This window comes from Chiloscyllium punctatum, chromosome 30 (assembly GCF_047496795.1).
Source record: "Chiloscyllium punctatum isolate Juve2018m chromosome 30, sChiPun1.3, whole genome shotgun sequence".
In the NCBI taxonomy this organism is placed as follows: Eukaryota; Metazoa; Chordata; class Chondrichthyes; order Orectolobiformes; family Hemiscylliidae; genus Chiloscyllium; species Chiloscyllium punctatum.
Genome location: NC_092768.1, coordinates 18,882,462 through 18,909,899, shown reverse-complemented (window position 1 = coordinate 18,909,899; position 27,438 = coordinate 18,882,462). Strand labels below are relative to the sequence as shown.

General features: G+C 47.1%; 2 non-coding genes across 2 annotated transcripts; both read left to right on the top strand.

Annotated features, from left to right (window-relative positions):
• The first annotated feature begins 2,050 nt into the window (after window positions 1-2,050).
• Window positions 2,051-2,214, top strand: LOC140455871 (U1 spliceosomal RNA). The gene has a single exon (XR_011953089.1). It is a non-coding gene; the product is annotated as a U1 spliceosomal RNA (small nuclear RNA).
• A 4,984-nt stretch (window positions 2,215-7,198) lies between these two features.
• On the top strand, window positions 7,199-7,361 carry LOC140455813 (U1 spliceosomal RNA). Its single transcript, XR_011953059.1, has one exon. It is a non-coding gene; the product is annotated as a U1 spliceosomal RNA (small nuclear RNA).
• The last annotated feature ends 20,077 nt before the right edge of the window (window positions 7,362-27,438 follow it).

Below are 27,438 nucleotides of genomic sequence, written 5' to 3'. Positions count from 1 at the left end.
TATGTCATCGTCTGCTATCTTGTCCCTTTTTAAAGAAAATACAGCTCTTTTGGGATTCTGAAAACAGCATTGGCCAGTTGAATGGCCTGCTGGGAAAACTGGATAACTGAGGTTGGATCAGGCCAGACCAACAGGTATGCACACCTGTTACCATGATTGATGATATGGAATAGGTTTTAATAGGACAGTGGGAACTGTGGTATGAAGGCAGGAAGCTTGCAGCATTCACTTGGATCAAGTCAGACAGATACACAGGCCATTCAACTTGATTGATTGGATCGGTGTTGACAGGACAATGCTGCAAGGTTTCGGGTGGAACAGTAGATCTGAGTTTCAGTCGAACTGCTATTGAGACAGTTCGGCTCCTCGGGTCCGCTCAGTCAGGAGGGAAATTACAATATCCAATGCTGTCTTTTGTAACAGTCTTCCCGAGATAGAATGTCAATTAACATCAAGTAACTAATTTATGCTAATTACATTCTTACACCAAACAGATAACTAGTTCAAAGCCCAGTCTTGATGAAGGGTTAGACCCAAAACATTGTCTTCTCCACCTCCTGATGCTGCGTGGCTTGCTGTGTTCTTCCAGCCTCCTGTGAAATAAAACAACTCCGATCAGAGGGGTTCCCTCACACACTCCAGAGAGAACATTAGCACCAAGAATCAGAAACCTTGGGAGCAGGAAGAACAGCCTGATCTTCAGTTTGTCCCACTATAATCAGGGTAGTATAAACCTCTTTATCACCCTCTGAAAATGCAATCTTTCACAAATAAGAGATGCCTTGTCCGATGCTGGATTTGAACCAGGGTCTCTGGTGCTGTGAGGCAGCCGTGCTAACCACTGAGCCACCATATATATGTAAAGACATTTTAATGAACAAAGGATAATTTTAAAAATTAAAAATTATCTTGCGTTCTCAAAGACAGAGGGCACAGGCATTAAAGAACTGTAAAGTTGCTCTGGAAATGAGAAGGACAGGTGGGTTTTATAGAGGCCCTACATGGGAGTAGCACGGCGGCTCAGTGGTTAGCACCGCTGCCTCACAGCACCAGGGCCACAGGTTTGATTCCAGCCTCGGGCGACTGTGCGTAGTTTGCACATTCTCCCCATGTCTGTGTGGGTTTCCTCCCACAGTCCAAAGGTGTGCAGGTTAAGTGAGTTAGCCGTGCTAAAATCGCCTGAAGTGTTGGGTGCATCAGAGGGGAAATGGTTCTGGGTTGATTACTGTTCCAAGGGTTTGTGTGGACTTGTTGGGCTGAAGGGCCTGTTTCCACACTGTAGGGAATCTAATCTTGTACTTCAACCATAATAACCATGTGTCATTATTAGTATCAGTAAGCAAGCAAATCAAAGACAGATATGAAAATAATATTTACATTTGAATCACAGGAGACTGTTTTTCGAAACAACAGAGGGTGTTGAAAACGTGGAATGTACATCCAGAAAAGGTGGTGCTCTCAGTTTAATGTCACATCCAAAGAGCGTTGAGAAATATTTACTTGTTCCTGTCACCTTTAATTTTAACGGTGACGTCTCCTGAAGGAATTGATTTGCATGGTGGAACACAGAGGGGGGAAGATTGCAAAGCTGCAGTTTCACAAAAGAAGATTTGTTCAATTTGTAGGGATTAGGAAAAAGCGATTTCAAAATATCCTTTAAGTTTCACCAGCAAAGCTTAAAAATTGCTTTTATTCGCGTTCACCTCACATTGTAAACAGTGTTTGGTAACAGAGAGCTTCAAGTACATGAGCGATTTCTGGCGACTTGTTTTGGTGAAAGAGGCGTCAGTCTGAAGTGGGCGGGGAAGGGGCGGAGCGTCTTTGTTTCAGGACGAAATGCAAATTAGCGCAGCTTCTCAGGGCGCCCCGTGAGTGTCATATTCAGTGAAACATGAGCCTTTCCGGATGTTCCGTGATCCAGGTCAGAAATTGCGCTGTTTCACAGACAGGGAACCAAAGAGAGGTGTATTTCCGATTTTCGAACACGCAGTTAGTATGAGTGTGAGAGGTATGGGCTGTTGTTGGGTTTGAGCGAGTGAGAATATTGAGCATACTTACCTGGCAGGGGAGATACCATGATCACCAAGGTGGTTCTCCCAGGACGAGGCTATCCCATTGCACTTCGGGTGTGGTGACGCCTGCGATGTCCCCAAATGCGGGATACTCGACTGCAAAATTTGTGGTAGTGGGGGACTGCGTTCGCGCTCTCCCCTGATTTACAAACAAAAAGCAGATCTATCAGTAGATGAGGCTCACTTGTGCTTCATACGGCTCCCTGTATCCCGCGTGTTGCGGCCTTGCAGCAGCGGACGTGTACTGCCTGCAGGATTTCCCTGAGGCAGGCTACTTCGATGTGACCTTCAGAAGCGTGAAGCAGTGAGAACAGCTCCTGAAGGTCTTCAAGGAGAAGGAAGGGGAGCCGCTGTTTTCCAACTTGTCGGCGACCCCATTGTGTGTGCTTCCTGCACAGAGGAATCGGGTTGTTATAATCCATATGTACAACCCCTACGTTCCAGCAGCTGATGTCCTGACCTTCCTGGGAAGGTACGTCCAAGTTGAGGGAGAAGCCAAGCGGCAGGTCAGGGTAACTCTGAGGGCCGATGACAGTGGGAACATCCTCCACCCACCCTCGAGCTTCGCAATCGGAGGGAGCAGAGGCTACCTGACATATGCAGGGCAGCCCAAAGTGTGCCGAACCTGCGGGAAGTCGGGACACGTGGCGGTGGATTGCAAAGTGACCATCTGCAGGAACTGCAAACAGGAGGGTCACTTGACAAAGGACTGTCGGGAGGAAAAGAGCTGCAACCTGTGCGGAGAGGCGGGCCACATGTACAAGGCCTGCCCAAGACGAGGAGCCGCCACCTACGCACAGATGGCCGGAGGTGGCAACACGAGCCGCGGACCAACAAAGTCTAACGAGGTACCGCGAATCAGCAAAGGAACGGTACCTGGAGGCACCCAGAAGGAAGGGAAAGTTGTAGAGGAGCAGGCAGCAGACAGCGGGGAGATGCAGCAGCCGACCCAAGCTCCTGCAAGACAGACGGAGGAAATGGAAGAGGAGGGATCAAAGGAGGCAGAGCAGTGGATTATCGTTAAAAACAGGAAAAGGAAACCTCTTGAGGGCCCCAAAGCCACCAAGCGAAGGGGGAAGAGACACCTCCAAGAGGAGGATACAGGCAGCTCCTCCGAGGGTGAGGACGGGCGCAAGAAGGGTCGCCTCCGGAGGAAGAGGCAGAGCGCCGTGGGGAGAAAGGAGGGCAACACCGCCCAAGAAGGAAAAGACGATCCCTCTGAGGGGATGGGTGAAGGCCTCCCCCTACCCGGTGAGAACCAAGGGGTACCCACCGGCCCACAGCTCCAGGGAACTGGGAGCAGCGTCCCAGTGACAGCCCTGCTGTCAGATAGAGAACGGGGCGATGAGGACCCTGGGTCCGACACGATGACACCAGAGCGGGGAAATGACTCCAGCGTGGAGCCGGACAACTACCTCAGCCCTGGGAAGGTCCAGCAGTTTGCTGTCACCACGGGGATGCACGCAGCTACCCCACTGGAGCAAGACCAGAAGAAAATGGACACTGGTAACCCCGCAAACTGTTAAAATGGGGTTTAAAATTGCCAGCGTAAATGTACGTAGCATTAAAGCGGCTACGCGATGTGTTTCAACGCTGGCCTTCCTGGCCAACGTCAAAGCCGATATCCTGTTTCTGCAGGAGTGTGGGATACCGCACCTCAGCAGTTACAGGAGATGGTCGAGCTTGTGGGCCCACGGGCCGTCAGTGTGGTCGGGGGGCAACGATAGCCGCGCCTCCGGCCTGGGTATCCTGTTGCGGGGAGGCAACTTCACCATCTCCGAGGTTAAGGAGGTGGTGGGCGGGCGCCTCCTCGTCGTGGATGTTAAATACAGAAACGCTCCCGTGAGACTAATCAACGTGTACGCCCCAGTGGGTAAGAGTGAACGGTTGGCCGTCCTGCAACAGCTTCCACTGCTGCTGGCTACGTCCAGGCCGGTCATTCTGGCCGGAGACTTCAACTGCATCATTGATGCAGATGGACGATCCGGCGGGGGGGACAGTAAACCGGACGCTACGTCCAGGGCCCTGATGGAAACGGTCAAAGACGCCAAGCTACACGACGTCTTCAGCGCCCCTGCAGACGGAGCGCAGCGTAGATACACCTGGTCACGGGCAGACGGGTCTATCCGCTCAAGGATAGATTACCTGTTTGTGTCCCGAACGCTCTCGGTCAGATCCACCGACGTCAAGCCGGTGTTCTTCTCTGACCACTGCCTCCTGCTGGCCGACTGTCACCTACAGGACGAACAGCGGGCGGGCAAGGGAACGTGGAAACTGAACACTAAGCTGTTGACCCCGGGAAACATCGAAGAGCTCAAGAGGGATTACGCAGGTTGGAGAACCGTGAAGCCCCTCTTTGAGTCTCCAGCGGACTGGTGGGAAACGGTAAAAGGGAACATCAAGAGGTTCTTTATCCTCAAAGGTGTCCAGGAGGCGAGAGAGAGGCGGGGAAAACTGTCCCAGCTCCAGGAAAGTATGCAGAACCTGCTCCTTCTGCAGACGATGGGGGTGGATGTCACGGAGGACCTCAAGGAGGTGAAGGGCCAGCAAGCCTCGCTCTTTGCCTCGGAGGCCTCCAGGATAATCTTCCGGTCCAGGGTCCGCTCGGTGGAGCAGGACGAGACGTGCTCACGTTTCTTCTTCCAGAAGGTGCACAAAGAGAGCTCCGTGCTCAGCAGCCTGAAGAAAGAAGATGGCTCGGTAACGTCATCTCAGGCTGACGTCATGAGGATCAGCAAATCCTTCTACGCCAGCCTGTATGACTCGAAGCCGACCGACAGCGCGGCCTCCCAGTCGTTCCTGTCCTCTATCACGGAGGTCCTAGATGACGGAACACGAGAGAGGCTGGACCAGCCGCTATCTCTGGATGAACTGACCAAGGCCCTCGAGTCCTTCGAAAAGAATAAAACTCCCGGAAGCGACGGCTTACCGGTCGAGGTTTATTCCGCTCTTTGGGACTTGATCGGCCAGGACCTGCTGGAGGTGTATGTCAGTATGCTCCGGGCAGGTACCATGAGTGAATCCATGAGGAAAGGCATCATCACCCTCGTCTACAAGCGGAAGGGGGAGAGGGAGGAAATTAGAAATTGGAGACCGATCTCACTGTTAAATGCAGACTACAAAATCCTGTCAAAGGTCATCGCCAACCGGGTCAGGTCTGCTCTGGGATCGGTGATCCACCCGGACCAAACCTGTGCTGTACCGGGCAGGAAGATCTCTGAGAGTCTCGCACTCCTCAGGGATACGATCGCCTACGTGCAGGACAGGGGGGTGGACACCTGCCTCATCAGCCTGGACCAGGAGAAAGCCTTTGACAGGATATCGCATACATATGAGGGATGTCCTCTCCAAAATGGGCTTTGGGGAGGGAATCGGAAATTGGATCAGACTGCTCTACACCAACATTGTCAGTGCAGTCTCAATCAATGGGTGGGAATCAGATAGCTTCCCTGTAAGATCTGGAGTCAGGCAGGGATGCCCCCTCTCACCCGCCTTGTTTGTGTGTTGCATAGAGCCATTTGCCGAATCCATCAGGAAGGATGCGAGCCTGAGAGGGGTGACTATTCCTGGCAGCGGGGGGCTGCAGGTTAAGGCCTCCCTGTACATGGATGACGTCGCTGTTTTCTGCTCGGATCCGCTGTCCGTGCACAGACTCGTGTGCATCTGCGACCAGTTCGAACGGGCCTCGGGGGCCAAGGTAAACCGAGGCAAGAGCGAGGCCATGCTCTTCGGGAACTGGGCCGACCAATCCTCTATCCCCTTCACCGTCAGGACTGACCACCTGAAGGTGCTGGGTATTTGGTTCGGGGGGGCTGGGGCGTGCGCCAAGACCTGGGAGGAGCGGATCAGAAAGATGAGACAGAAACTAGGCAGATGGGGGCAACGGTCGCTCTCCATCGCGGGAAAAAACCTGGTCATCAGGTGTGAGGTCCTCTCAGTATTGCTATATGTGGCACAGGTCTGGCCTATCCCCAGGACCTGTGCCGCCGCAGTCACCCGGGCCATCTTCCAATTCATTTGGAGATCAAAGATGGACCGGGTCCGAAGAGACTCAATGTACAAAGACCGGTGCAATGGGGGAAAAAACACGCCCAATGCCACCCTCACCCTGATGGCCACCTTTGTGTGTGGCTGCATCAAGCTGTGCGTGGATCCCCGGTACGCAAACACCAAGTGTCACTACGTACTGAGGTTCTACCTGTCCCCGGTGTTGCGAAGGATGGGCCTGGCCTCGCTGCCGCGGAACGCTCCGAGTAGTTGGACCGTTCCGTATCACCTGTCCTTCGTGGAGAAATTTATGAGGAAAAACACCTTTGACCACAAGTCCATCAGGAAGTGGTCAGCACGTGGCGTCCTTGAGACCCTTCGGGAACAGGAGAGGGCGGATCCTGTCGAGCGGTTCCCTGAGCAGACTGTCAAAGCCATTTGGCAGAATGCCTCATCGCCAGAACTTTCCAACAAGCACCAAGACGTGGCTTGGCTGGTGGTGAGAAGGGCTCTGCCTGTGAGATCCTTTATGCACGCCCGGACTCTCTGCCGCACCGCACGCTGCCCTCGAAGTGGCTGCGGGGGGGACGAGACTGTCACACACCTCCTTCTGGAATGTGCCTATGCAGAGGAAGTCTGGAGAGGAATGCAGTGGTGCTTGTTGAGGTTCGTCCCGAGCAGCGCCGTGACGCGGGACTCCGTGCTCTACGGCCTGTTCCCCGGGACTCACACCGAGACGAACATTAACTGCGCCTGGAGGATCATCAACTCGGTGAAGGACGCTCTCTGGGCGGTCCGAAACCTGTTGATCTTCCAGCTGAAGGAGTTGACCCCGACCGAGTGTTGCAGACTGGCACATTCCAAGGTCCAAGACTATGTGCTGAGGGACGCGCTGAAGCTTGGGGCAGCTGCCGCCAAGGCGCGGTGGGGAAAGACCACCGTGTAAGATCGGCCTGCCTAAAGAAGAACAGGGGGCCCATACAGACGTTTTTTTGGGCTCTGCTGATGCCTCAGCCAAATATATGTATATATACAAGATCGAAAAAATGCACAGGATTGTAAAGGACAAGGATAAAGTCGAATCTGTGTTTGTAAATATGGACATATGTATGGCATGATCCAATGTACAGACCATCAAATCATTTATGAATAAAGTATATTTTTGAAATAAAAAAAAGGTTCTCCCAGGACGAGGCTATCCCATTGCACTTCGGATGTGCTGACGCCTGCGATGTCCCCAAATGCGGGATACTCGACTGCAAAATTTGTGTTAGTGGGGGACTGCGTTCGCGCTCTCCCCTGATTTACAAACAAAAAGCAGATCTATCAGTAGATGAGGCTCGCTTGCGCTTCATACGTCTCCCTATGTCCCCCGCACCGATGTTCAATTCAGTTTCACCCAAATTGACAGATAATGCCGTACGTCTTATTTTATCCGCTGTGTTCAAAGTTTTTCATAAGAGGACCAAGCCCTTCACATAACCAAATCTGCGTCCGCATTTGCTCCATTTCCCTCTATTTACTGCCTATTCCAGTATTGCTCAAAGTGCCTCTTTCAACAATTTATTCAACAGATTATATTCAGCTCTGTCCACTGATTCTTCACCACCTGCTCCAGGCCAAAGGAGACGGTGGATGCTGTCATCTAATCATACAACTTTACAGAATGGTGGCAGCCTGTTCGGCCCAAATTGGCCATGCTGCACACGCTTATTCAGTCATACAGATGGACAGCATGGAAACAGACCTTTGGGTCCAACTCGTCCATGCCAACCTGATACTCCATCCTAATCGAGTCCTACTTGCCAGCACCCGGCCCATATCTCTCAATCCTTCCTATTCATATACACATCCAAATGCCTTTTAAGTGTTGCAATTGTACCAGCCTCCACCACTTCCCCTGGCAGCTCATTCCATTTACGTACCATCCTCTAAGTCAAAACTTTGCCCCTGAGGTTGCTTTTATATCTTTGACCTTCTCACCCTAAACTATGTCCCCAGGGAAAGGAGTTGGCCTATTTATCCTATCGACTCCCCTCATGATTTTATAAACCTCTTTAAATTCACCCCCTCAGCCTCCGACGCTTCAGGGAAAACAGCCCCAACCTGTTCAGTCTCTCCCTATAGTTCAAATCCTCCAACACTGGCAACATCCTTGTAAATCTTTTCTGAATCCTTGTAAATCTTTTCTGAACCCTTTCAGGTTTCACAACATCTTTCCGATAGGAAGGAGACCAGAATTGCACGCAATATTCCAACAGTGACCTAACCAATGTCCTGTACAGCCGCATCATGACCTCCCAACTCCTGTATTCAATACTCTGACCAATAAAGGGAAGCATACCAAATGCCTTCTTCACTATCCTATCTGCCTGCGACTCCTCTTTGAAGGAGCTATGAACCTGCACCCCAAGGTCTCTTTGTTCAGCAACACTCCCTAGGACCTTACCATTAAGTGTATAAGTCCTGCTAAGATTTGCTTTCAAAATGCAGCACCTCGCATTTATCTGAGTTAAACTCCATCTGCCGCTTCAGCCCATTGACCCATCTGATCAAGATCCTGTTGTAGTCTGAGGTAACCTTCTTTGCTGTCCACTACACCTCCAATTTTGGTGTCATAAGCAAACTTACTAACTATATCTCTCATGCTCACATTCAAATCATTTATGTAAATGAAAAAAAGTAGAGGACCCAGCACTGATCCTTGTAGCAGTCGACTGGTCACAGGCCTCCAGTCTGAAAAACAACTTCCCACCACCACCCTCTATCTTCGACTTTAGAACCAGTTCTGTCCCAAATTCCTAGTTCTCCCTTTATTCTGTGACCCTTGACCTTGCTAATCAGTCTCCCTTGGGGAACCTTGTCAAACGCCTCACTGAAGTCCATATAGATCACATCTACCACTATGCCCTCATCAATCCTCTTTGTTACTTCTTCAAAAAACTCAATCATGTTTGTGAGACATGATTTCCCACACGCAAATCCATGTTGACTATCCCTAATCAGTCCTTGCCTTTCCAAATATATGTACATCCTGTCCCTCAGAATTCCCTCCAACAACATGCCCACTACCGACATCAGGCTCACTGGTCTATCGTTCCCTAGCTTGTCCTTACTACCCTTCTTAAAGAGTGACACTACGTTAGCCAACCTCCAGTCTTCCAGCATCTCACCTGTGACTATCAATGATACAAATATCTCAGTAAGAGGCCCAGCAATCACTTCCCTAGCTTCCTGCAGAGTTGTAGGGTACACCCTAGGTTGAAGATGTATCCAGGTAGATACATGAATGGGAAGGGAACAAAATGACACAGTGCTTTTGAAAATAGGTGGCAGGTTTAGACAGAGAAGCTGAATTGGGTATTGGGTAATTTCTCTGACAGTTTCTCGATATTAGTCGACGGTTCCTTTTTCTCTGAATAGGGTAATCGAACCTGACATTTTAAATATTACCCAATTCGAACCTGGCGGCCAGCCCTGCCCCAGCCAGTCAGACCAGAGAAAGGCTGGATTGGGAGATGCCAGTGTTGGACTGGGGTGTGCAATGTTAGAAACCACACAACAGCAGGTTAGAGTCTAACAGGTGTTTGCAAAGTTTGTGAAGGTTTGTAGCTCAGGTTGAGGTTTAGGGTGTAGGTTTGCTCACTGAGCTGTAGGTTTGATATCCAGACGTTTCATTACCTGGCTCAGTAACATCATCAGTAGCGACCTCCAAGTGAAGCGAAGCTGTTGTCTCCTACTTTCTATTTATATCTTTCTCCTGGATGGGGTTCCTGGGGTTTGTGGTGATGTCATTTGCTGTTCGTTTTCTGAGGGGTTGATAGATGGTATCTAGATCTATGTGCTTGTTTATGGCGTTGTGGTTGGAATGCCAGGCCTCTAGGAATTCTCTGGCATGTCTTTGCTTAGTCTGTCCCAGGATTGATGTGTTGTCCCAGTTGAAATGGTGTTTTTTTTCATCCGTGTGTACAGCTACGAGGGAGAGAGGGTCGTGTCTTTTTGTGGCTAGCTGGTGTTCGTGTATCCTGGTGGTTAACTTTCTTCCTGTTTGTCCGACGTAGTGTTTGTGGCAGTCCTTGCATGGAATTTTGTCGATGACGTTGGTTTTGTCCATGGGATATACTGGGTCTTTCAAAATTCTGATTTCTGTATGTAAATCTTTACATATGTATGGCATGACCAACTGTACAAACCATCAAATTATTTTATGAATGAATTATATTTTTGAAATTAAAAAAATCCTTTCTGACATAAATCTCTCAATAGAATTTTACACTTGATCAATTGGCATTTCAAAGTAGTGATTGTGGGGTGTTGGCTAAACTGAAGACAGCATCTGAAGGGACAGGATTTGTCTGGGAACTGGGGTGAGATGGCGATGTTGCTCAGCTTGAGAGAAGTATTACATTGGTTTGTGTCACTGGAAAGTAAGTGACAGAGTGAGAAGCGGCTGAGTGGGAACTGCCCAGATTGCCACATTCAGATCAAACAATGTTGAGAGAAAGGGCTTTGAGGTTTGTATCTTGACCAAACTTTGTTCCACCCCAGCTGGGACTTGAACCCACAATCCTGGTTTTGGGAGGCCAGTGACTTATCCATTGGGACACTGGGGCTGTCCAAAATTTGGGGGTGTGTGGTGATTGTAACTTGACCTTTTACCTCGAGGTAATTACTGCCAAATTTGATGCTTTTTTGTGGGCCGGCCCTTTCTTTTCAAATACAATCTGATGAAGAGTCATCTAGACTTGAAACATTTGCTCGCTGTCTCTCCATAGATGCTGCCTGACCTGCTGTGATCTCCTCATTATATCAATTTGAGGAATGAAAAGACAGATTGAAGTTTGCTTTATTGTGTATCAGTAATTAATATTGCAAAGTATTGATTATATGTGAGGAATAATCATCTTTCTAGAAGTTTCCTTGGTTGTCCTGACTGTCAGTTTCAGTCATTTCTCCAACCATGATTCCTGGCCACCACCTTGGTCTTGCTGTCTCACCCGACCTTAGTCCTCTCATCCTCATCCTTCCATCACAAAGAAGGCCAGCTCTTATCACTAACCCTAATCTACATCCCACATTCACATTCCAGGTCTGCGGCCTTCTGTATCCCTCCTTGGGGAAAAAGAACTATTCCCCAATTCACTGATAACCACACACTCAAAACAAAAAACGTTATCCAGGCCTTTGACCCTCCATTCACCACAACATTTCTGCAGTGACTGATTTACTCAACCCCACCATCACCTCCACTTGTGATCCCCAACAGACCCACTCCCCTCTCGAGCTGCTCAAGCCTATTTCAATGTCCTCCAATGAGAAGGAAAAAATACAGTAAGGTTTATTATACAAAACCTTCATTTCTTCTGGTTAAAACCGACATCATTCTATGCTTCTGTCTGAGTTACAGACCACCTCATTAAAACCAAAATAAGACAAAAGATGTTTTATCAAGCCAGGTTACTCGTATAGATGGTTTTGCAGTTAATGTCGTTTGTATACATTTCAGCAAGGCCTTTGACACGGTCCCCTGTTGGAAACTGATAAAGTTGGTGAAAGCTCATAGGATCCAGAATTACTTGACAAGCTGGATCCAAAATTGGCTTAATGGCAGGCGGCAGAGAGTGGTTGTGGAAGGCTATTTGTGTGACTGTTCAGTGGCATACGACAGGGATCACTATGGGTCTCTTATTGTTTGTGTTTATTTATAAATAACATAAATAAAAAGGTGGGGGGATGGTAAGTAAGGTTTTGGATGACACGTAGATTGGCTAGGTGGTTCATGGTGAAGAGGATATTGTTGATATATACTTCCAGGCAGATCTGTGACCGATGGAATTTGACCCTGATAAGTGTGAGGTAATACACTTTGGAAGAAGGAAGGAGACAAGGGAGGACTCAATGAATGGCAGGACATTAAGAAGCTCAGAAGAACAGAGGGATAGTGGGTGCTTGCCTACAGATTCCAGAGGGTGGTTAAACAGGTTAATAGGTAGTTAGGAAAGCATACAGGACACTGACCTTTATCAGTTGAGAGTGTGGTGCAGGCCAGGCAGCATCCAAGGAGCAGGAAAATCAATGTTTCGGGCAAAAGCCCTTCATCAGGAATGAGGCTGGGAGCCTACGGGGTGGAGAGATAAATGGGAGGGAGGTGGGGCTGGGGCAAAGGTAGCTGAGAATACAATAGGTAGATGGAGGTGGGGTGTAAAGGAAACAGGTGGGAAGGAAGGTGGACAGGTAGGACAGGTCATGAGGGCAGTGCTGAGCTGGAAAGTTGGAACTGGGATAAGGTTGGGGAGTGGGGGGGAAATGAGGAAACTGGTGAAATCCACATTGGAGTGTCTCGAGGCAGAAGATGAGGTGTTCTTCCTCCAGACACCGGGTGGTAAAGGAATGGCAATGGAGGAGGCCCTGCATGTCCTCGGCGGAGTGGGAGTTGAAGTGTTTGGCCATAGTCTGATGTGGTTGGTTGGTGCGGGGGTCCCCGGAGAAGTTCCCTGAAGCACTCAGCAAGTGGGCATCCCGTCTCCCCAATTTAGAGGAGACCCACTTCAACCTCTCATTCTCACAACACGCAGCCCTCCACTCCCTCTGCTCCGACCCTAACCTCACCATCAAACCAGCCGACAAGGAGGGTACAGTGATAGTTTGGCACACTGACTTATACACCAATGAGTCCATGAAAAGATGAGCCATGATCTTATTGAATGGTGGAGCAGGCTCCAAGGGCCGGACGACCTACTCCTGCTCCTGGTTCTCATGTTCTCATGTTCCCAGATCATTAGCCTGTCCCTCTGGATTATGAGGCTATCAGTCACAGATAGAGGTGTTTGGACAGATGAGCCAAACATTTGGTCAAAGAGACAGGATTGTCTTAAAGGAGGAAAGCTGGATGAGATGATGAAATGTGCCGGCCGGGAATTGGGCCCAGGCAGCTGAAGGTGTTTTCACTATTTTCATCCCCAAGAAGAACAAACATTCTAAGGAGAGCACTAGCCAACCGTGGCTGACAAGGGGAGTCAGGAACAGCATAAAAGCAAAAGTAAAATCAGACAATGTGATGAGGGTGTGTGGGACGCCAGAGATTTGGGAACACTTTAATAATCAATCGAGGATAATTCAAAAGAAATAAAGGGTGAGGAGATGAAATATGAGTGCAAGCAAACTCATATATAAAAAGGAGACCTTGTAGGGGTTTATAAAATCATGAGGGGCATGGATAGGGTAAATAGGCAAGGTCTTTTCCCTGGGGTCAGGGAGTCCAGAACTCGAGGGACATAGGTCTGTTTCCTTTCTGTACATCTCTCAGACTCTATGGATGTCAGTTAACACAAACTTCCTGAATTCAGGTGGCAACTTGATAAGTTTGAATTTAAAAATAAAATTGTCATTGTCAGTAGATACGGGGGTCCACCAGCCTTGTTTCCCTTCAAGTGACTCACCATCCCGACTTGGAAATATATCACTGTTCCTTCACTGTTGCTGGATCAAAATCCTGGGAAATCCCTCTCTGATGGACTGCAGTGGTTCAAGAAAGCAGCTCAGTACCACCTTCTGGAGGGGCACCGAGGGACGGGCAATAAATACTGGCTCAGCCAACGATGCACCTGTCTGATGAATGGATACACAAAAAAGCTGCAACAAATATCTAATTCAAATTGTTTAAAGTTAAACTTGTGTAAAGCATAGACATTTTAATTGAATCTCCTGCCTCCGCTTAAGCTGCAATGAACATGTTGTTCAAAGCTCTGAGTTGTTTGATCTTTTGGACATCTATCCCATGCAGCATGGTGTATGTGCTATCCAACACAAAACTGGGTATTGTCTTGAAGACAAGATTTTCTCTCCAAAAGAGCTGTGTTCTGGTCCCTTCTTCAGAAACTACCGTGGTCAGGTGTATTTCTAACAGGTAGATCAGTGGCGGTGAGGTTAACAATGATTTTGCTCTTGTTGGTTCCTTCACCAACTGTGACAGACCCAGTCAGGATTTTGATCATAGCCATTAACTCCCAGATAGTTCAACATCTATCAACCTCCGCTTTAAATCCTGTCAGTTTTGGCACCCCCACAACTCTCAATACTACAGGATGCCTCTAGTTCCAAATGGATTATGTTAAACTAATGTTCACATTATTTCACTTCTTTCTTACTTTCACTTCTAAATCTATTTTTCTCTTTTCCATATCCTGTTGCTTCAGTTCTATTTCAAAGCTTCCTATATCCATCTCCTTTATCTTAACTTTCTCTGCTCTTTCTTTCTCATTTTCTGCTCCACTTGATCTTTTTCTGCCTTCTCTAGTTTCTTCATTCTCTCTTTATGCTCCAGCTGCCTTCACTGGAGCTGCATCTGCCCTGATTTCACTGTTTCACTCCCTGGAGAATCGGCTTCTTGCATTTCCTCTAAACCTAAGGCTTGTGCCTTCTTAGCTCTGCCAGCGAACCCTGCCTCTGGATTGCCCACAAAATCAAACAACATCGTCTTTGAAATAAATCGCGGAGTAAATATCGATCAACGATTTTTGAACAAGTTGACGAAGGCCATCTGTTACAAATAATGTTTTCCATGGACCATCATCGCCACCTGGTGGTTATTATTGAGATACCACTTTTATGTTTATTTCCCGGCACTGCCTATTTCCGCCACCTGGTGGTAGTATTGCTCCACTTACCATTCCCCTCCAAATCCTCTCGTTCCGATGAAACTGTCAGGTGAAGAGATGGTCCTTTAACATTGGTGTAGGAATATTGCAGCCTTCCAGATTCAACATCTCATTTAGAATTTTGAAATCGTACTCTATGTCCCTCTATATTTTCGAGCAGAGCTTTTTTTTGTCTAATTGCTTCTGCGGTTTCCATTTGAACCGCTTTGTCGATGCATCTTTTCATGACAATGAATGTACTATAATAAAGCAAAATACTGCAGATGCTGGTGATTTAAAGTACAAACAAAGTGCTGGAGAAACACAGCAGGTACAGCAGAGTCAGTGGACAGAGAAACAGAATTAACATTTCAGTCCAATCTCTCTCTTGTTCAGAACTCCACATTCAGTTTCTGTTTCTCTCTGCACTGACCTACCAGACCTGCTGTGTTTCCCCAGCATTCTCTACTTGTATTTATACAATTGTTGTCTCATATTCCTGTTTACCATCACCATGTTTTTTCACATCACTAATCACTGTCATAGAGGCATACAGCAACTTGAACATGCCAGCCATCTTTCCCAAACGAAACAAGTCCTAGGAGCCTGCATTTACTCCATAACCCTCTGACCGTTTCCTATTCATGTCCCTGTCAAATGCCCTTTAAATGTTGTCGTTGTATCATTTTGTCTGGCAACTCGTTCCATACACGACCCTCACTCTGTGTGAAAATGTTTCACCTCAGGTCCCTCTGCAATCTTTCCCTCTCACCTTAAACCTCTCTGTCTAGTTTTGAACTCCCCAACCCTAAGGGGAAAAAAAATCTTTGCTGCTCATCCTATCCACGTCCCTCATGATTTATAAACCTCGATAAAGGTCACTCTTCAGCCTCCAAAACTCCAGTGAAAAACCTGTCCAGCCTCTCTGTGTAACTCAAACCCTCCAGTCTGTGTGATATCCTTGTAGATTGTTTCTGAACCCTCTCCAGTTTAATAATATCCATCCTACAGCAGGGGGACGAGAATTGAACACATTGCTCCAGAAGTGTCCTCACCAACATCCTGTACAACCTCCTGAAACAGTCATGAAGAACATTTCAATCCGTTGTCATCTGGTGATATTTTCCTCCCAAGACCCTCCATGAAGACACGGTGCCCCCTCAATCCTGGGATTGTAACCCTTCACCTTGGGCAAGCTCAGAGACCTCTCCATTTCAGACTCAGGGGCGCGGGCTCCAGCAGCTTCCTTTCAGCCTCATCGCCCACGTCTTGTTTCCAGCAGATGCCTGTTTCCCACTTGGTCTGAGCTCACAGCCTTTCTCCCCTGTGTGTGTGTGTGTGTGTGTGTCTGTGTGTGTGTGAGTGTCTGTGTGCGTGTGTGTGTGTCTGTCTGTGTGTGTCTGTCTGTATGTGTGTGCGTGTCTGTTTAAGTGTGTTTGTATCTCTGTGTGTGTGTCTGTGTGTATGTGTGTGTGTGTGAGTGAGAGAGAGAGAGAAATAGCCCAGAGGCAGCTCCGGCTCCAGATGCCCCACTTCCCAAACTCACTCGACCCTCCATCATGATGTTGCCCCCGCGGGGGGATCGGTTCACACAATCCTCACCCGCCCCCTCCCTCTCTCCCTTAAATAAATGGGGAAGAGGGGGATCAGAGTGCAGGAAGATCCCAGTTTCTTTCAATCCGTCCCCGGTGAAAGGGGGAGGTGGGGGTGGGGGGAGAGAGAGAGAGAGAGAGAGAGCGACAATCTGCCTGAACCGGTTTAATGAAGGATGAACGGTGACCGGTGCTGTCCAATTCCTGTCCCTCCCTCTCTCCCCCCGCATTACCCCCCCGGTTACCGACCGCCCGCGAGCGCCCCCTCTCGGCCCCGCCCTGCCTGTGAGGAGGGCAGATTGCTTTCCCTAAAGGGCAGCACTGACACTAATGGGGGGTGGGGGGGGGGGGGGGGGGGAGTGAGGGGGCTTTCCAACATTGGGCCACTTTAATGGGAATCACTTTCCATTCCAGACTGAGACATTGCATTGAAGTTCTAACAGGCACCGTGATGGATTGGGACCCGTGTCCATCCGGGAATTCTTGGTCGAGTGAGGTTCCCACTGCACCACCATCTCCCCATTACAGGGGCACAGGAACAGGAATAGGCCATTCGGCCCCTTGAGTCTGTTCTACCATTCAATGAGATCATGACTGAGCTTGTCCCAGGTCCATGTTCCTTACAGCAAATCCGGTAAAACCTTTGAACAAAAAGAAATGCATCTCTTTCAGATTTAAAATGAACAATTTATCCAACAGGAGGAGATCACGTGGCTTTAGGTGTGGGGGCGGGGAGAGATAATACATTGTGATAGACAGGATGGAGCAGTTGGGAAGGATAAACTTTACGGACCAGCAGCTGTTTCCTGTCCTGTTCCAGACTCAGATGGACTTTCATAAAAACCGAAAGAACTGGGAATGGTGGAAATCGGAACCAAAACAGAAAGTGTTGGAAAATGCTCAGCAGGTCTGACAGCATCCGGGAAATTCTCCAGTCTCCTCCCACAATCCAAAGATGCCGCCAGATCTGCTGAGCTTTTCCAGCAATTTCTGTTCTCCTCGAGTTTGTCTGATGTCCTTTTGGGGTAACAGTGCAGATACTAAACTTCTCTGCCATGATGCAGGCTCAATGTGCCAAAAGGTTCGACCTCAAGAGGACAGCAAGAGGGAAACCTGCAGGAAAAAACTCAGGAGAAAGACAAATACTTTCAGATGGTCCTTTTCTTGGGAATATAACTCGGTTCAGCGGGAGGAGCCTGCACACTGCAGTGGGAATAGAAAGGGTGGGCGCTAGGAAATTGTTTCCGTTCGGTGAGGTGACGAGGACCCGTGGAATTAGAGGGGGTAAATTCAGAACAGAACTGCAGAGGCATTTCTTCAGCCAGAAAGTGGTGGATCTGTGGAATTCATTGCCGCAGAGTGCAGTGGAGGCCGGGACGCTAAATGTCTTCAAGGCAGAAATTGATAGATTCTTGATGTCTCGAGGAATTAAGGGCTACGGGGAGAATGGGGGTCAGTGGAGTTGAAATGCCCATCAGCCATGATTGAATGGCGGAGTGGAATCGATGGGCCGAATGGCCTTACTTCCACTCCTATGTCTTATGGTTTTATGGAATGGTGCGAGAGACCAACAGTTGGGTTAATCCCACAATCCAATGGGGTGGGCTGCACTGGACGGATCCTTCCACCACATCACAAATCCTCCCCTTTCTGGTTGTTACTTTTCTCACCTTTCCCCGTCTGTGTCATATTTCAAATCAGATCTATTTTTCACCTTTTGGCAAAAGGCTACAGATCTGCAACGTTATCTCTGTTCAAAGATGCTCCTTGATCTGCTGAGCAATTGTAAACCTTTTCTGATTTTATTTCGATGTTGAGTATCTGCAGTATTTTACTTTTAGGCTATGATCACTCATGAATGATATGTGGCTGCAGTACCGGTGACTGCCAGCTGGTGGCGATCATACACCACGAATGTCATCGCCGTTTCGCATTTACAGTGACGTCTGTGACCTTCAGTCCCCCTCGCCGCCAGAGGATGGTAATATTGCAACAGTTAAAAATCACACAACACCAGTTTATAATCCAACAGGTTTAATTGGAAAAAGGTGATAGTGGAGGGCTCAATCCGAACACAGAAGTTATAGCAAAAATTTACAGTGTGATGTAACTGAAATTATACATTGAAAAATTGATTGTCTGTTAAGCCTTTCATTTGTTAGAATATAGTGATAGTTTCACTTCTTTCATGTGTAAATCACAAAACCCTTCTTTTTAAAGTTACATTCTCGGGTTAGCTGTTAACAACGGTGATACCTACACAATATGCTGAAGGTGTTGGCCCCCTGTGTTCTCTGTCGCTGTCATGATTCTAATCTAAAAAGTGAGATAACGGAGTTTTACATAAATTCATGCAGTTTTTGAGCTCAGAGTTCTACATGAATGCATGCAGTTTTTGAGCAAAGTACAATGTAACCCTGAAAGTACAAATTCACCCCACAAAATATATGTGTGCATGTGGCTCTTTGTCTGTTTGTGTGTCTGTCTGTCTGTCTAGGGTGGGGGTTGTGAGTCTGAGAAAGTGTATATGTGTGTGCAGTGAGTGCAGAGTGTCTTAATTCTGTGAGGGGGGTGCATGTGTGAGTGTGGGAGTGTGTGTGTCTGTAAGGGTGTGTGTGGGTGTCTGTGTGCGTGTCTGTGTGTATGTGTGTCCTTGTGTATGTGTGTATAGGAGTGCCTGCATGTATGTGAGAGTGTGTGTGTGTAGGGGTATCTGTGTGTGTGTGTATAGTGGTCACCTGTAATGTGACATGAACCCTAGGTCCCAGTTGAGGTCCTCCCTATGGGTACCAAACTTAGCTATCAGCCTCTGCTCGGCCACTTTTCTCTGCTGCCTGTCCCAAAGTCCCCGTTGGAGGATGGTCACCCGAAGGTCCGAGGCTGAATGTCCTGGACCACTGAAGTGTTCCCCAACTGGGAGGGAACCCTCCTGTCTGTTGGTTGTTGTGCGGTGCCCATTTATCCGTTGTCGTAGCCTTTGCTCAGTTTCCCCAATGTACCATGCCTCCGGGCATTCTTGCCTGCAACGTATAAGATAGACAACGGTGGCTGTGTCACGTGAGTACCTGCCATATACAAGGTGAGAGGTGTCCCCACACGTAATGGTGGTATCTATGTCCACACTCTGACACGTCTTGCAGCACCTACCATGACAGGGTTGTATGGAGTTGTCCTGAGAGCCGGGCAGCTTGCTACGAACATCGATCTGTTTGAGGTTTGGCAGTCGTTTAAAGGCAAGTAGTGGAGCTGTGGTGAAGGTCTTGGTGAGGTGCTCATCCTCATTGATAATGTGTTGCAGGTCACAAAGAACATGGCATAATATTTCAGCCCCTGGGAAGTATTGAACAACGAAGGGTACCCTGTCAGTTGCAGCACGTGTCTGTCTCCTGAGCAGGTCATTATGGTTCCTTGCTGTGGCATGTCGGAACTGGTGGTCGATTAGTTGAGTATCGTACCCCGTTCTTGTGAGGACATCCCTGAGTACTTCCAGGCGTCCGTCACGTTCCTCCTTATCTGAGCAGAACCGGTGTATGTGTAGGGCTTGTCCATAGGGGATGACTATTTTAATATGTTTTGGGTGGAAGCTGGAGAAGTGTAGCATTGTGAGGTTGTCTGTGGGTTTGCGGTAGAGTGTGATGCTGAGGTGTCCATCCTTGATGGAGACGCATATGTCCAAGAATGAGACAGATAGTCGAGAGTAGTCCATGGTGAGTTTGATGGTGGGATGAAACTTGTTGATGTCTCTGTGTAGTTTTATCAGTGACTCCTCGCCATGGGTCCAGAGGAAGAAAATGTTGTCAATGTACCTGGTTTACAATGTTGGTCGGAGAATCTACATAGAGAAGGAGTCTTGTTCGAACCTGCGCATAAAAATGTTGGCAAATTGGGGTGCAAAATTGGTCCCCATGGCTGTTCCATGCGTCTGGATGAAGAACTGGTCGTCAAAGGTGAAGACGTTGTGATCAAGGATAAAGCGGGTGAGTTGTAGGATGGTGTTTGGAGATTGGTAGTTGTTGGTGTTGAGTACTGAGATTGTTGCCGCGATGCCGTCATTATGGGGGATGCTGGTGTAGAGTGCGGAAATGATGAGTGCAGAGTGCGGAATGGCTGATAGCTAAGTCCGGTACCCATAGACAGGGCCTCAACCGGGACCTTGGGTTCATGTCACATTACAGGTGACCACCATAGCACTATACACACACACAGATATTCCTACACACACACACACACACACACTCACACACAGGCACTCCTATACGCACGGACACACATATGCGCACACAGACACCCACACACACCCTTACAGACACACACACTCCCACACTCACACATGCACCCCCTCACAGACTTAAGACACTCTGCACTCGCTACATACACACACACACACTTTCTCACACTCACAACCCCCAACCCAGACAGACACACACACACATAGACAGACAAAGACTCACATGCACACATATATTTTGTGGGATGAATTTGTACTTGCAGGATTACATTGTACTTCGCTCAAAAACTGCATGCATTCATGTAGAAATCTGAGCTCAAAAACTGCATGAATTTATGTAAAACTCCGTTATCTCACTTTTTAGATTAGAATCAATCTAAACATCATGGCATAGACAGAGAACACAGGGGACCAACACCTTCAACATATTGTCTAGCTATCACCATTGTTAACAGCTAACCCGAGAATGTAACCTTTTTAAAAAAAGGCTTTGTGATTTACACATGAAAGAAGTGAAACCATCACTATATTCTGACAGATGAAAGGCTTAACAGACAATCAATTTTTCAATGTATAATTTCAGTTACATCACACTGTAAATATTTGCTATAAATTCTGTGTTAGGATTGAGCGCTCCACTATCATTTGATGAAGGAGTGTCGCTCTGAAAGCTAGTGTGCTTCCAATTAAACCTGTTGGATTATAACCTGGTGTTGTGTGATTTTTAACTTTGTACACCCTAGTCCAACACAGACATCTCCAAATGAATATTGCACAGATTATTCTTCAAATGGAATCAGACAGGAAACGGGATTCCTCACTGAAACAGTGGAAGTGGAGATCTTGTGGACCGTTGGTGGTTCCCTGAAAATGCTGGAGATTGCAACAGATTGAATGCAGCAGGACGGGCAGCAGGTATGGAGACAGAAGCAGAGCTAATGGGTCGAGTCCAGAAAAACTTTTCTTCAGAACTGAAAGGGGCTGGAAAATCATGTTAGCTTGTGTTGATGACAGAAGATGAGGAGCAGAGAGGAACGGATTGTGAGGGTTACAGAGCAAAAGACAAAGGGAGTGACGATGGTGTAAACTCAATACGGAGATATAACATTGATGTAAATGTTCGATGTGAAATGAGAAAAATGTATCTGTGCAGAAAGATCAGAGATCTCCTCCCTCGAGAGCTGAAGTGGGATCAGACCCTCCCACTGATATTCATTGGGCTCCGAGAGACAAGAATCCAGGGATACCAGCTGTTCTCCTCACAAACTGGTCACTGGGCACCAGATGAGAATGCCAGTGTGGATACTGGTGGCCACTCTGACCAATTCACAGATGAGGGCAATGACCAAAGATAAATTTACAGCTTAATTGTGACAGACATTGTGTTTCCTTTATTGCTATGGATCAGACCAAACCCCCTCAAAATAGGTCAAGGAGATAGCCGAGACCTTAATTCTTTATTTTATTTAAAGGGAAGTGTAAGGAGCTGCGTTCCAGATGTGATTTGATTGGTCCAGTGCCAGGCTTTAAGCAAAACACATTTTATTTAGAAATGGCTGTGGGAGATCAGGAGATGGTGGAAAATGACACAGGAATGGGAATGTTTGACCCACTCAACAGGGACGCAGAGTCTATCATGGACAAAGCCAGCCCCAGGACAGAGAATTACAACAGCAGCCCCAAGAGAGGGGAACAGGGACAGGAGACCCACATGGATCCTCAGCTCATGCAGCATTCCATACAGTTGGAGATGGGAATAATGCTCCTGGAATGTTGCTACTCCTTTAACAAAATTAGCTTGTCCTTTTTTCTCAGAGGAGTCACAAATGCAGATTCTGATGTGTCCGTTTGGGATGGATTTTAGGGCCAACTTGTAACCTTTTTAAACAACAAATAATGCCTCAGGCAAAAGGCTTTCAAGGTGTTATTTTTTGAAAAAGAATGTGTAAACTGAAAGGAAAGTGCCCAGTTCTCCCAGCTCATCTTCACTCTGGTTTGGTTTGGTTTTAGCAAGATGGCAGCTTTTTGAGGCTGCTGGTCAAGGAAGCAGCTCCACGCTGATTCTCTCTCTCTCTCTCTGACACCCCTCCTGTGAGATCCTGTGTTTGATTTTAGATTTTTTGCCAAGGGGGTGTTTATGGGGTCTGTTGGAAGTATTTGGAACAGCATCATTGAGTTGCAATAAAGTCACGTGTTTTTAAATAGTTATGTTATTTAATATTCTGTTCTCGTTTTGATCTTGCAAATGCATTCTGTTTGGTTTACACTAAGTGGTTGGGCCAGCTGCATCACTCCTGGAATATCCACGACACACCTGCTTAAAACAACCAGAAAGGTTAGGCTCTGGGCTACCTTCTTAAACTGCTTTGAGGGGGGTCTGGCCTGATCCATAACATGCTCCTGGGACCAATCCTGCTCCCAGAGTAGGGGGTTTGGGGATTTTTATGGAACCATGAAGACGGTAATGATCCTGGGATTCCCGACTGGGAACCTTGTCCAGAGAGAATCAGGAAGAGAATAATAATGCAGGGTCAGTGATTAATACACCGATCCCAATGAAACCCTGAGGGTCAGGCTGGGTGGGGAGGGGGGATACATTGGGTAACTGAGGAGGGTGATGGAGTGGGGTAAATTGGTGAGGTTTGAGAGGGGAGGTTACACTGGGGAGCTGACTAGAAATTGTCAAGTAAAGTGTGTTTAGCAGCACACAGTTAGGAAAGAATAAGTAAAGAAAGAGTGTTTATCATTTGTAACACATCCATAAAGACAGTGATGGAGAATAACCCTGTCTGGTTTCTGAGGAGAGTTAAAATAGAGATGTCTCCTCCTCAGTCAGAATCCGAGTGCATTGACGTCGGTACTGGAGGGAACAATGTGAGGGAGACATGATGTGAGGCCTGGGGCAGGCCCCAGCTTCAGTCAGGATGGGATAGGAATGGCGGCTGTGAAAGGCAGATCTTCATCGCTGTTGGGATGGAAGAGGTGGACCTATTAGGCATTGCATGGCACCACCCTGGAAAAGAGGTGGGCCCTTGGGGCTGTGTGCTGGAAAAAGGGGGGAAATGTTCCATTGGAAAAACATTAATCTCACCCAGAAGCTCCCTCCGTTTGCTTTGAAGAAAAAGAGGAACCCAAGTCTACCAGATGCTCTCCCCAGTCACTGGGACCAGAGATCGGGCTGTTTGTTACTCCCACCCCCATGAGCATCTCTCCCCATGGGCCCCACCAGGTAATGCTGGCAATGAGGAATTTAGGGGATATGGGAACACCCCCACAGTGTCAATATAAAACATGAACATTGCAGAATTGATGCTGCACCAAGTGTTGAGGTGGAGCAGCTCCGTGAGAGATGTGGGTATTGGGTGAATATTGTGTCCCATCTGAGAATACAGGGACAGGGATCTGATCAGTTCTATTCTCAATGGGATGTTTAGTTTAACCCCAGCTGAAGGTGTTCAACTGGGTGTGGAGGGAATACTGAATGTCTATTCTCATGGACAGGGGAATATTACTGTAAAGGGGGACTTGAGTGGACAGCTCCATGAGTATGTTGTCCATTTCGGATCTCATTGACCCCCCCAATGTCCGAACATTCTGTCGAGCTGTTCCACAGGATGAACACTTCCAATCACTGGCTATAAATTTGTTGATGATTGAAAGGCAAGTGGTCTATCTTCCCAGAAGAAATACTGCTTCTTTTTCCATGTTTTATCTGTATTTTTGTTGCTGTTGAAAATTGGTTAACTTTATAAATGTTGAAATGTTTTCTACCATGTGAAGCTCCCACATTGAACAGAGAACTTGGGTGGGAGGGTGAACTGTGAGGAGGATACAGAGATGTTTCAGTGTGATTTGGACACGTTGAGTGAGTGGGAAAAGGTACAGCAAATGAGATATGATATGTGTAAATGTGAGGTTATCCACTTTGTAGCAAGAACAGAAAGGCAATAGATAGGGAAAAGGGGATGTGCAATGAGACTTGGATGTCCTTGTACACGTATCACTGAAAGTAAGTATGCAGGTGCAGCAGGAGGTGAAGGGGGCAAATGATAAGTTAGCGTTCATAGTGAGAGGATAGTGTACAGGGACAGGGATGAGTTGCTGCAGCTGTACAGGGCCTTAGTGGGACCACATCTGGAGTATTCTGTATGGTTTTGGTTTCTTTATCTGAGGAAAGAAGTACTGACTATGAGTACATTGAAATATGGTTTGCCGGACTGAATCCAGCAGGACGGACATGTGAAAGGAAACTGGAGCTGTCAGAGCGATATTCCCTGGACTTCAGACAAGGAAGCATCTTATAGAAATCTATAAAATTCTAACAGGACTGGACAGGATAAATACAGGAAGGGTGATAATCAAGAATGCAGCACCTGAGTCACAGTCAGAGTACAGAGAAGGTTTACCAGGATATTGCCTGGTGTGGGGGATTGTAGCTATGAAGAAAGTCTGGATAGAATTGGTTTGTTTTCACAGGGAACACAGGAGGTTGAGGGCTGACCTGATGGAAGTTTATGAGATTGTGAATGGCAGAGAGAATGGAAAATATGAGGGGTTTTCTCAGAGTGGAGGGGTCAATTACTGGAAGGCACAGATTCAAGGTGCGGGGAGGGGGTGGGTTTGTGAAATGTTTAGGAGAGATATGCAAGTCACATTTTGCACATCAAGAACAGTGAATGCCTGGAATATGCTGCCAGAGGTGGTAGTGGAAGCAGACACAACAGCAGCATTTGAGAAGGACCTGAATGAATACATAAATAGGAAGTGAATAGAGGGATATGGATCCTGTAAGTGAAGGCAGTTTTAGTATGGAAGGGCAAAATGTGTTGGCGCAGGCTCGGCGGGCTGAAGGGCCTGTTCCTGTGCTGTTTTGCTTTTTTGGTCTAAAATGAAGAGAAATTTCATCTTCCAGAGGATGCTAAGCCTGGGGCATTCTCTGCCTCACAAAGTGGTTGAGGGTAAAGTATTAAATGTTTTCATGAAGGCTTTAGACATAGGTCTTGAGCTAAAGGGATCAAGGTGGATGTGGGAGAAAGTGAGAACAAGGGACTGCATTGAATGATCACCATGGTTCAGTTGAATGGTGGAGAAATTTCAAAAGACCAAATGGCCTACTTCAGTTCCTATTTTCTATGTCTATGAGATAGTGTAATGCTATGATATGTTTTAGGGAAAGATTAACATTCCATTACACAAAACTGAAAGATGGTATGGTGTTCAGGACATGCAGCCTGTGTAGATTGACTGCCATTGCAGGTGTAGGTACATGAATCAATCAGAAATAAGATGATGTATAACAGAAATACATTTTCGAATGGGAGTTTCCAATGAAGGGTCACCTGTGGGCCCCCAGAAGGATTTCTTTCATTGCCATGTCACTACGTGCACTGTGAAGTAACAATAGTCAGAGTAAGGCATCTTGGAGTCACGGTTCATGTTCAATGAGGTGAGCTATGCAGAACTGTGAGAAAACTCACTGAATGATCCCATCCATGGAACTTCCCAAAATTGACACTTGTCTGATATTTGATAACATTCGCTTGATGGATCTTCACTCTGCAACACACGCTGAACTATATTTCAACACCAATGTTTTTTGCTAAAAAAAAATCACAACACCAGGTTCATTTGGAAGTTCAACAGGTTTATTTGGAAGTACAAGCTTTCAGAACACTGCTTCTTCGTCAGGTTGCGCGGGGGGGGGGGGGGGGCGGGGGAGCAGGATCACAGGATTGAGAGCTTAAGATTTTTTTTGCAGTAGAGCAGAGAGAAGGAAGCTGGAATTATCAGAAAGATCATAAGAACTGGGAACAGGAATAGGCCATTCAGGCCCTTGAGCCTGTTCCACCATTTGATGAGGTCAGTTATAGTCCGATCTCAGCCTCAACTGCACTTCCTGCCTGCTCCTTCTAACCCTTTCACCGATCAATCAGAAACCTATCTCCACCTTAAGTTTACTCAATGTCCCAGCATGCACTGTATTCTGGGATAGTGAATTACATATATTCACGACCCTTTGAAAGAAATAATCTTTCCTCTTTTCTATTTAAAAACTACAATACCTTTTCCTAACAACTATGATCTCATTCCAGGAAGTATCCTCTAGACATTTAATTTCACAATCCCCTACATCATCTTATATACTCACTGAGATCTCCTCTCACTTAACTCCAGTGCCACTATATTCATCCTCAAGGATATGGGAACTAAAACACAATCCTCAGGGTGTGGTCTTATTAATGCCTTGTACAATTGTAGCAACACTCACCGACTTTCATACCCTATTCGTTTAATAATAAATGTCAGGATTCCATTTGCTTTCCTGGTTACCTGCTGTAGCTACATTTGACTTTTCTGCGATTCACACCCAAGGATATCCAGATCCCTCTGCACTGAAGCACTCAGATGTTTCTCTCCATTTCAATAAAATGTTGCTTTTCTTTTCCTCTGTCCAAAATGGATAACCTCACACATATTCACCTTTCATCTATCAAATTCTGCCCATTCACCTCATCTATCCATATGCATTTTTATATTTCTTATTTATTCATTGCAATATATTTTCTCACCTCTTTTAGCATCAGCTGTAAATTTGTCTATAATTCCTTCTATCCTTCCATCCAAGTCATTCATAACGATTGGAAATATTTGGGGTTTGTGACATGTTATCAGTTACATTTTGACAAACAGAAAATGGCCGAATTTGCCCAACTCTTGGCTTTCTGTTTGTCAGCCAATCCTCGATCCAAGCTCAAATTCCCACCAACACAATGTGCTATTACCTTGTGAAGTGAAAGAGCGGTGGAGTGTATTATTTCCCCCTCCAAACCTATTTTGATCTAATCCCTGCCCTTCACTTCATATTTGATCATGCAGCATTGCCCTGAGGAAGGGCATCGCTCGTCACTGGCCACTCAGGTGTT